The sequence below is a fragment of the Aedes aegypti genome, chromosome 3, assembly GCF_002204515.2.
Source record: "Aedes aegypti strain LVP_AGWG chromosome 3, AaegL5.0 Primary Assembly, whole genome shotgun sequence".
Classification (NCBI taxonomy): Eukaryota; Metazoa; Arthropoda; class Insecta; order Diptera; family Culicidae; genus Aedes; species Aedes aegypti.
Window position 1 is genome coordinate 333,997,047 of NC_035109.1, and position 11,745 is coordinate 334,008,791.

Genomic DNA, 11,745 nt, shown 5'->3' on the forward strand with positions numbered 1-11,745 from the left:
AATGCAGTAAACAGGGTTAATTTCGCTGAGGAATACGGAAATTCCTTCGAACGACTTCTGGTTGAAATGTTAAAAAAAATCTGAAGGGGGGGGATCTGAAGGTTCTTATGGTTCCCTAAGACAATTTCTACTTGTCGTATCATCTGATAATTCCTTGAAAAGTATTTGAAGAAAATCTTGGAAGAACTGATAAACAAATCCCTTATACAATAGTTGTAGAAACCCTGGACGAATTCCTCTTTAGTAACTCCTGATTTTATTCCTAGATGACATCTTAGAGGAGTAGGGTGATGTGCTAGTGTCCATCGTATTAAGCATTGATCAGTGAGAACTGCAATTTTCCCAGTATTGCAGTGAATGTTGTTGATACAAACCGATGCCAAACAATTCTTTCTCAAAACGGCTTTACCATTGTACAATAACATTTTGATAAATCTTGATCTATTTTTGTAAATAATGCAAATAAAATGCATCTTACCGTATTCTCAATCCGTCGTATCGTTTTCAACTCCGTCGCAATCAGTTTCCAGATTCGTCTCACAACTTACGGCTCACTGTGTGTATTGAGTGGTTGAAACACAACATATCAACGCTTTAATAAAATGTTTTACTAGAATATATAGATCTACGGGCATCTCCCCATTCCTTCAGCATGATAGTACTAATACTAATTTCCTTTAAAATTAATTGTTCGTCATCAAAATTCAGCCCAAACATATTAACACAATTCCTTTTGACCGTACAATTATGGCATTTGCTCACAGTACAGCGAAAACAACACAATCAAAGGAACCGTATTTTTACGTCGAGCGTCGCGCACGCATTGATGCGCACAAGCTTTTTTTCTCAGTACGACGGATTGAACTTTGTTTACATTCTCAATTATACGCGGCGGTTGAGGAAATTTCGTAAAATTTGGTGATTTATAGAACTTTTACGGCGTGTGATTGGAATGAAATCCTTCAGTGATGAAGTACGAAGGTTTTCCATAGTGAAAATAAGTGCCCGGCGAAGTAAGTAACCCACGGGGGGCGGAAAGAAACTTGTGTTGGAAAGTGGTGTGGCTCAGTTGATCGCTAAGCATTTCTCTCAAATCGTGTTCGTCCATGCGATTTCGGTGAAAAAGTGCAAAGTGTATAATTGAACTGAAGTTATTTACCGAAATACAGTAGTTTTATTGCATTTTTGGTGTACAAGTGTACAAACCATAACAACTTTCACAAAATTACACTTGGATAATGGATCTCACGCAGAAAATTCTTGCACGATTGACATAACTTTTCCGATAGTTGTTTTAACATGCCTGGATACGATTGTTATAAGCATATTATCGGTGCTTCTAAACTGACAGTATGGTTTGCCCAATCGCTTTTGCTTTTGTTTCTGTCTTCCATCACATGAATATTTCAATTATATTATTGTTGAATCAGCTTTCCGTACATTACTACCTTGAAACATTATGAGCTGTACCGCAAAAAACCGCTGTTTTCCAACAAGCGATGTTGGAGTAGATGTAAGTTGATGGGCTCTCACTCACAAGATAGTAGTTTGTATTCCTGCTCCCATATTTATTTACATTTTGTCGCATTTTTGCAATGTCGATAAAGAATATTCGTGACGGTTTTGACAACACAACATCAACAATAATACCATTGTCATGATTGTATATTAATATTGAGTCAATCATATCTATGGTTGATTCAATTATTTTGTGTAGTTGAACCAGTCATACCAAATAGTCAAACCAACCATAGATACTGTTGAATTAATTTCAATGTATGGTTGACTAGAATTCAATGTAAAATATGATTGATCTACCAGCAAATATGATTGACTGGACAATTCTTTTTTCTCCGTGCTATGTTGCAGGTAAGTTTCAATATCCTCTGTGGTGGAACATTTAATGTTTGATACGACGAATTGTAGCGCTTACGACGAAGTAGAACAAAACCCTAGTTATAAAAAAATCATGTGAATTTTTTTGGAAAACCCAAGGATTTTTTAACAGATTTCTGAAACGTTCTTTAGATAAATTCCAAGAATCATTCCAGTGAATTCAAGAATTAGCAAATGAGAAAAGATTCAACTTCAATACACACATTAATATACTGTTCTGAATAATAATGAATCTCTAGAAGGAGTGTTTGATTTCGCCATTTAATAAACTAAGACCATTTTTTTATAAAACATTGTTCCTCGAGCAATTTATGTTTGAATCTTTTGTTTTGGAATTCATGTGTTACTGTATTTACAAGGCGGGAACCTCCAGATTTTATACTGATACCGCCTTCGATCGCTGCCAGAAAGCAAAGAGGCGCAAAAATGGTTTCTCTTCAATTTTTTTTTTTTTTTTTTTCTATCTTTAAACGAGATTTTTAGCCCTGGGCTAGTTCATCTCGGGACCAACGGCTTTACTTCCCTTCCGAAGGAAATCGTCACTACTGAAATATTTAGTGACTATCTCGGGGATGAGATTCGATCCCAGGTCCTCGGCGTGAGAGGCGTGTGTTCTAACCCCTACACCAGGTCCGTCCCCTTCAAATTGAATTTAAGGTAATAAAAGCGTATAAAATAATTTCTCTTCCTATTTTTTTTTCTCTGCCCAGAATCGGAGCGCCATCGCACCCTGATTGAGACAATGCGATTACGTAGGAATCTGGCGTGAATTTGCGTTGATTCGATTTGTCGGTCGGAATATGTAATGCGACAACGTGCGTCATTTTTCCGCGCCTGGCTTGGTTAGAGAGACCCTGCGGACCTGTTTTGGTTATTTCCATCACGAAAAAGCATAATTTCAGTTGCAATTCTCTTCGGCGCAATAACGACACAGCACTGACAGCAGTCAACATCGGGAGGGCGTTTTTGCGCCCAGCGCAGTGGGCCCCACTTGTAAAATCCAATCATGAAAGGCTAAATTATTTTTCATTATTTTCATTATGTGCTTCGCATAAAACACCCGATTTGGGTCCGGGTTGCGCCATTACGGTGACAGCGTTGTGTTAGAAAAGCCGCCCGTGTGACAAAGCAGGACGTTGTTGTTGGTGGTGGTGCTGAAGGTGCCAACAATTTGCTGCCGGAAGGATACTGCACAGTCTATAATGAAAATGGGGACAGCGATGAAGTACGGAATAAAGTTAATAATTTCTCATGAGATTCGCCTCGCCCAGCATTAACCAACCCATGATTATATGACTTTCAATCAAAATGAGTGAAGGTGAAGATGCATCGAAGCTACACCTCGAATTTTCAAGAGCACAAATCTTGAGAATCGGACAACCGTTGCACTGGTGATCAGTGAGTTGCATTTTCAGCATAAACGGTTGTCTGGTTCTTAGATTTGTGCTCTTGAAAATACGAAGTTTGGCTACGATGCATCTTCACCTGAAAATCAAAACGTTCCTAAGCAAAAACTGTTATCAAATATTATGTAGCTTTATTTATGGTCCCTCCAAGTTCCCTCGTGCCTCAGGCAATTTGAAACACTGCCATTACCGTCTGGTTCCAGTGCACACAATGTGTTACACAGTGCAACTAAATGAGTCTTTTAAGCGCACTATCAACGGACCATTTTGCCATCCAGCCATAGAGCACGCCATCCAGAGCCCGGCCAAGCCTTTCCCAATTGGTCCCCAGCCAGCACGACGACAGAAACGTTACAGTTTAGAGCACCATCATCAGTGCCGGGTGCTACAGAGGCCACAATGATAATTCGATTTCCTATATTGAAAATTACTATAATAGTCATTCTACTGTTTAAAAAGGTGTGATAAAGGTAATTGAGCGTGGAATCGAGATAAATGGAAAAATCGTTCCAACCTTGCTCGGATCCTTACCATCCAGAGATTGGCTCGGTCCATGTACGTTTTTGACGACACGGTTACGTTGGTAGAAGTACCTTCTCAGTTGATAATAAATCTTCATCTATGAAGGCGACGATGAAGCTGATTGACGTCGGCGGTAATGAGGTTTTATGGAAATCGAAGAGATTTTTAGCAAGCCAATAAAAAATCCCATTACAATCAATTCGCTTATCGCGTCCACATCAGCTCGATTCGATGAAGATACGATACTCGATGGATCACAGATAAACGAGCATCTTGGGAGAAATAATAATCACATTATGGCTTACGTGGGAAAATGAGTTTGGAGGATAATTCAGATGATGGGAAATTTCCCATCAGGACGTTTCTAAATAATCAAATGAAGAATGAAATTGAAGCTTTCCTCAGCTATGGAATTGAAAAATCATTGAAGCATGTTTTCATGTTTTTACCAACCCAATCACAAAATTGGTTTAATCAAACAACATCACATAAAAAGTAAGACTCTCTATGAAATAATGATCTTATGTTAGATCAATTATTGCTAACCACAACTACACTAATAAACTTATTATTACGTAATACTGTCTAGCAATGTGTATTGTTAAGCTAAAAATATAGTTGTAAACCGAAATTGCAAGTAAGGATTTGGATAGACAGAGGAAAAAAAATTTGCCATCCAATTCACTCAAATGTTACTCTTTTCTTGTGAAATTGAATGAACGAAGGGTTACATACATATCGCAAGGGATTCGCAACATTTGAAGCAAATCGAAGATTGTTTAGCACGGTGAAAAATGCTATGTACAATAATCTCCTCATAAAATCGTGCACTGCTTCCAACACGGTAACATGTGGCATCGTGACCACCGTTTAGCCAAATTGGAAAATTATGAAGACACATTGTTATCTTGCAAGACATTTAACACACCGAGAACGACGCTTAAAAATCAGTTGAAACGCTAAATTCGACCCACTACATCTCGGCTATTATAAGTCCGACTTGTAGAAGTTTGGCACCTACAGAAATGCATGGGCTTCTAGATTCATGTCAGATTTGAAATATTTTAAGTAAGGTACCGCGGGGCAAGTGGGAACTAAAAAAACGATAGTTCAAACAAATTGCTCAATCAAATTTTCAAATGTCAATATTTTTCAAATCCAACAACACAATCACGTTTTGGCAACATATTTGCTGGTGTGTGCATGAAACTAATCGAATAATTTCGAAATTGTGAAAACCTTGAAAGAAAGTTTTAAAATGAGCCAATGGTCTAACTTGCCTCGCTAAGCGGGGCATGTGGGACACATCCAGTTTCATGCGTCAATCCACATCAGTAAGTCAACCATTACAATAATAGGATTGATAATTCATAGATTTTTAATTTTAAGTACATATTTGATGTACATAAGGGATCAACCATAAAATATGTTACGTTTTAGGAAGAAACCCTTTATTTAATAGTATGTCACCTCACATTTAATATTAACTGAAAATTCCTCTATAAAAGCGTAAAAAGGTATTTAACATGTTCAAAATATATCATTTATAAGTTGTTAATTAAAATGTAGAACATAAACAATCAATAATTGACGAAATTATAAATATGTTTTGTTATTATTTATATACGTGGCAGAAAACCACCTTATGGGGTGGAATTGTTTTCTCTCTCTACTTAATTTGGTAGAAATAACAAATAAAAACAAATAAAATAGAAAAGTAATCGTTCTCATGATGCATTTCAAATTTCAGCTGTGTGTTTGTTCAATTTTGAAGTCGTATTTCAAAAATAAAAAATAAATTTAAAAATAAAGAATAATAACACTTTTCTTCTCCCTCCTATGCAATTACGTAATTTGAGGTTGATCTTTTTTGATATAAATCATTTGTTTGAATGTTTTAGTGCTACTCTCTAGGAGAATGTATGAAACGTGTACGAAAAGTTTTGATTCTGGTTTTTGTTTTGATAGGTCCCACTTACCCCAGGTACAAATATATTCTGGGGTAAGATAGACCATCGAAAATTTCATATGAAATGAAAACAAAATACTGGTTTATCGTTAGCAGCTTGTAATAATACTCAAAATTATAGCATACTGATGGAAATTCGATTTAAAACACATTTATTTTTTGCGAGTCAATGCAAGATGTGGAACGTGTCACAATTTGTCATGCAAGTTGAAAATGGCGCTGAACTGACAACTGTTACATGAACCACATGGTAATAAAAATAACAATATGTTTAGTACTAAATACATTCCTTGTCATTGTATCTTCAACTTTCTAGAAGAATACCCCCATGAAAAACTTTTCCTAGTTGAGCTATGGCGAAACGCCCCACTTACCCCGTATTCTCACTTGCCCCGCGGTACCTTAACTACTGTTTGATTTGTAGTACTTAAAACACCCGAGCAAGTCCTAAAAACATTTCTAACCAGCAGTAACTTATAGATAACTTGAAATTTATCGCGATAACTTATAGATTTTTCGATTGTATGATGATCGTATTAGTGCAGCCAAGCAATTGGCATTGAATTTTTGATTGTTACCCATTCAAAGAACTACAATATATTTACAAAACTACGAAGCATACAGAAAAAATACATTCTCAATTATTACTTGAAATTTATCACGATGACCCAAACATTTTGTGATCTTAAAATATTCACATATTGAAGTCCATAAATTTTGCAGAATACTGATAATCACAAAATAGTGAAAAATACAGAAGAATACGTAATTAAGCATTTATCGCGATGACTAATCAATTTTAAAATTTTGTATGTTCATGAAAAACAAATTTGCTGAACATCGTTGATAGCTGTTTGTTCAAAGACTGCAATACTTTCACAAAATCTTGTTTAATACAGAAAATTCTGAAATTTCTTTTGCAATGGATCACTGAAGGTAGTTTTTGCAAGTGCCCACCGCATCGAAATAAGGGCGCCACACCCAGTCAACATTTTGGTTGGTATAACTTTTGTTATACATCATTCTATATGAATCAGTTCAATCGTATAGAATGCGTGAAAAGGCTATATACCTACCAAAGTGGAGGCCTTATGCGTACTTGGCACGACTTTTTCAGACTTTCTGCGATCAGATATACGATGCCACAAAATTTGGATGAAAATAAAAAAGCGAGTCTCGAACGCGGGATCTCTAGATTAGGAATCGGACTCCTTACCACTGTACCACCAAGGGTTACATATAAGTAAAATGATTATTTCTCGCATAACTTATGATCTCGCCCTAAAAGCCATTGGTAACCATCTGCGTAGCTCGTTATTTCTGAGTATTTCAATGGATTCACACTAGAGTGATGCAAATTTTGAAATTTTAGCTCCCCTATGCTTAAACGATTTTATTTATGAAAAATAGCATCCTCCCAAAAACATTCCCCCTTGAAGTGATTCGGAAGAAATTTGACTGTGCACACGCCATTTGAAGTATATATGGAGATTACTATGGAAAAAGCGAATCTTTAGTGTTCAGCCCTCTATCTCTTCGTCATAAAATTTTATGGAAAAGTGAACAAATTCTTCTAATGTGAAATCCTCCCAGCTACAACTTTGCCGAAGACCACTTTTTGATTGAACGTCAGGATAAATTGTTATTCATCATTATAAAGTTGGTTTGCATGTAGCATGCTTCACCAACTGTTCGGCAGGCAACAGTGGTGCTCCTGGCGAGAAGAATACACTGAAACTAACGATGTAGTAATCTTAATCATGACAATGTTGTTAACGCAACTATTTCAAGATATTTTTAAATTAAATGCAATAATATCAATATTGAGAACAATGTGGTTGAAATTACCATGTCCCAAGACTATAATACCGTGTAGTTTCAACTTTGTAGTTATGGTCAAAAGTAAAACTTCTTGAAGTCAAAATTGACTACATGTGTAGTGATGGGTAAAGGATAATGATTTCGATTTTACCATGGCCATGGTAAAAATTACACAACATAGAAAAAAATCTCAAGCTCATCTCAGTGGAAGACGCCATGTTTGTCTATCGGTTCTTTTGCGTCTAACCATCTAACCGATGGATAATTTATTTTGTTATTGGAGGCAAACAATAATTCGTATTTCAAATTTAAATAAAGCCTTGCAGAAACGACAACCCAGAGATACTTGATGATCAAGATATTGGTGGTAAGTATGATTTTGCTTTGATTGGGAAACCCATAATCATTCCTTGTAATTTTAACCCGTGATAAAAAATCCTAGAAAATGAATGTTACGAAATGGTTTCCCCATGGTACTGGAATGGCCCCCAGTGTTCGTACGCCGGTAACCGTAGCTTCCACCCGATAAAGTTATGCATCTTTTAGTTGGCGGTCATCACATCCAACGAGCCGGGCGTAGTAGTCAGCTAAGCACCAATTGCACCGACTGTGGATTGAAAACCGCTCTTTTAGTGGCCCTGAAAGATCTCCAAGTTCTGCAGCAGTCACGAGCAGATCAACGCGTCACTGCATCTCCGCACGGCTAGCTGAACCGGACCGAAGAGGTGTGGATAAATTATCATAAACTTAAAAATATAATTAAGCAAAATTGATTAACTTAAAATTTATATTTAATTCAATATATACGCATTATGCTTCAAATAACGAATTTTGCAAAATATCGGAAGATCATACGATACAGATCAGATATTTTGCAAAAAATTGCATATCTGAATGCATTATGCGTGAATTTTTAGCATTTGATAATTTCAGATAAATACATGTTTTCTGTAAAATCCACTACACGGCTTTCGTTATTTAAATGCAGTTGCTGGTTGGAAATTCCACTAAAAGTTGTATTCGTAGTTACCATGTCCTAATCAGTTAAATTTACCACACGATAGTTGTAACAAGAGATGGTTGAAAAAATAACTTTTACTGGCCATCAACATAACTACAAAACATGGTAATTTTTACTGATCTCTTTCCATGTTGCCGCCATGGTAAAATTGACGACAAAATGTGGTCGAAGCGAATGTAGTGGGTAGTCTGCACAAATAAAGTGGCGCTGTGCATTTAATTTAAACCATCAACATGGTAATTTTTACTACAATGCTGTTTTCAGTGTAGATCAAAGTAATCCAGGCTACACTCTTAAAAATAATGAAAACTACTCTGGACGTAATTCTGGTTATGACTGAATGGCACATGATGTAAGTGATGGAACGACACAAAAACGTGTCCTTGAAGACGTATTGAACAAAAAATGTAATTTTACATGTTGAAGGATACAAAAATGATGGAACCGTGATCGACATTTCCCGAATCAGACACTAATGTATTTGAAATTGGACAAAAATTCACGTCATTCGGCTCGCTTCTTTTATGTGCATCCCAGAAGACGTAAATCACATTATTTTTTGGTAATGTGTACTATGTTCTACAGCAAAAAAGCAGTGTTGCTCTGAAAGTAATTGGTTGATCATCGTAGCATGATTCAGACTTTGTTATCAATAATACCAAATTATCCTTAAGTCCCATCGAAATGTGGTCTTCGGCAAAGTTGTAGCTGGGAAGTTTTCACATGAGATGAGTGTGTTCACTTTTCCATAGATTATTATGACGAGCAGTTAGAGGACTGAACACAAAAGGTTTGCCTTTTCCATAGTAATTTCCATATAAACTTCAAATAGCGTGTGCACAACCAAATTTCATCCGAATCTTTTCAAATTTTGGGAGGATCATTTTAATCATAATTGACATCGTTTAAGCATAGGGGAGCAAAAACTTCAAAATTTGCATCAGTCTAATTCACACGTTATTTAACAACTCTATGGTGAAGCAATGATCATTCTCTACCTGACAGTGGTGATGGTTTGGATGCTTATTTATTCATTTACCCAGAAACAACGAGCTACACAGGTGATTACCAATGGCTTTAGGGCGTTATCTCAGTTTATGCGAGATTTGCCAATATTAATACATGCTTCATGTACAGTGACGCTTGCTATGTTGTTCTTTGAGGCCCATCGTCAGCAGATACCAAATTTGGGTGGCAATTTTTGCTAAGTTATTGCTATTTCATACACTGAAAACAGCATTGTAGTAAAAATTACCATGTTGATGGTTTAAATTAAATGCACAGCACCACTTTATTTGTGCAGACTACCCACTACATTCGCTTCGACCACATTTTGTCGTCAATTTTACCATGGCGGCAACATGGAAAGAGATCAGTAAAAATTACCATGTTTTGTAGTTATGTTGATGGCCAATAAAAGTTATTTTTTCAACCATCTCTTGCATTTAAAGTTACAACTATCGTGTGGTAAATTTAACTGATTAGGACGAATACAACTTTTAGTGTTATTTTCAACCAGCAACTGCATTTAAATAACGAAAGCCGTGTAGTGGATTTTACAGAAAACATGTATTTATCTGAAATTATCGAATGTTAAAGATTCACGCATAATGCATTCAGATATGCAAATTTTTCCAAATATCTGACCTGTATCGTATGATCTTCCGATATTTTGCAAAATTCGTTATTTGAAGCATAATGCGTATATATTGAATTAAATATAAATTTTAAGTTAATCAATTTTGCTTAATTATATTTTTAAGTTTATGATAATTTATCCACACCTCTTCGGTCCAGTTCAGCTAGCCGTGCGGAGATGCAGTGACGCGTTGATCTGCTCGTGACTGCTCCAGAACTTGGAGATCTTTCGAGGCCACTAATAGAGCGGTTTTCAATCCACAGTCGGTGCAATTGGTGCTTAGCTGACTACTACGCCCGGCTCGTTGGATGTGATGACCGCCAACTAAAAGATGCATAACTTTATCGGGTGTACGGCTAACGGCGTACGGACACTGGGGGCCATTCCAGTACGATGGGGAAACCATTTCCCAACATTCATTTTCTAGGATTTTTATCACGGGCTAAAATTAAGTACAAGGAATGATTATGGGTTTCCCAATCAAAGCAAAATCATACTTACCACCAATATCTTGATCCTCAAGTATCTCTGGGTTGTCGTTTCTGCAAGGCTTTATTTAAATTTGAAATACGAATTATTGTTTGCCTCCAATAACAAAATAAATTATCCATCGGTTAGATGGTTAGACGCAAAAGAACCGATAGTCAAAAATGGCGTCTTCCACTGGGATGAGCTTGAGATTTTTTTCTATGCTGTAATTTTTACCATGGCCATGGTAAAATCGAAATCATTATCCTTTACCAATTACTACACATGTAGTCAATTTTGACTTCAAGAAGTTTTACTTTTGACCATAACTACAAAGTTGAAACTACACGGTATTATATTCTTGGGACATGGTAATTTCAACCACATTGTTCTCAATATTGATATTATTGCATTTAATTTAAAAATATCTTGAAATAGGTGCGTTAACAACATTGTCATGATTAAGATTACTACATCGTTAGTTTCAGTGTACGATGCTTTCTGGATTGATATATGATCTGTCAGTTTATACAACTTAACACGATTCTATGTTGCACTATGGGGCTCTGCACAAAAAACATTATCTCTCTTTCACCCTCTTCACAAAATTTGTAAACAACAAGACCAGTAAACGTCAAAATCCCATGCAAAATCAAAACTGTGCAGAGTCCTATTTACGACATGTTTTGTTGTCAACACAGATTGTTGTTTATGAATCGTATTAGGGATTTATATAAAACTTATGTTGGCATTGATAGCGATTAATTTGGCATCTTGTGCGATTCGGATTTCTGACGTACGAATACAATCGAAGCTTGTTATAACGACATCGCAAGGGACCGTAATAGAGAAAAGTCGTTATAGAGCATGATTATAACATTAATATATTTCTCAAGGGACCGAAAAATGTCGCTATAAAGAGCTTTTGTCACTATAAAAGTTGTCGTTATAACGAGCTTCGACTGTATGTGATTTTAGATGCACATTCTTATACGATACGTGG

General features: G+C 36.2%; 1 long non-coding RNA gene across 1 annotated transcript; it reads right to left on the reverse strand.

Annotated features, from left to right (window-relative positions):
• Positions 1 to 10,185: 10,185 nt before the first annotated feature.
• Positions 10,186 to 10,958, reverse strand: LOC110678600. Its single transcript, XR_002501771.1, has 3 exons — positions 10,776 to 10,958; positions 10,647 to 10,716; positions 10,186 to 10,598 (listed from the first exon to the last, which is right to left on the reverse strand). It is a non-coding gene; the product is annotated as an uncharacterized LOC110678600 (long non-coding RNA).
• Between the last annotated feature and the right edge of the window lie 787 nt (positions 10,959 to 11,745).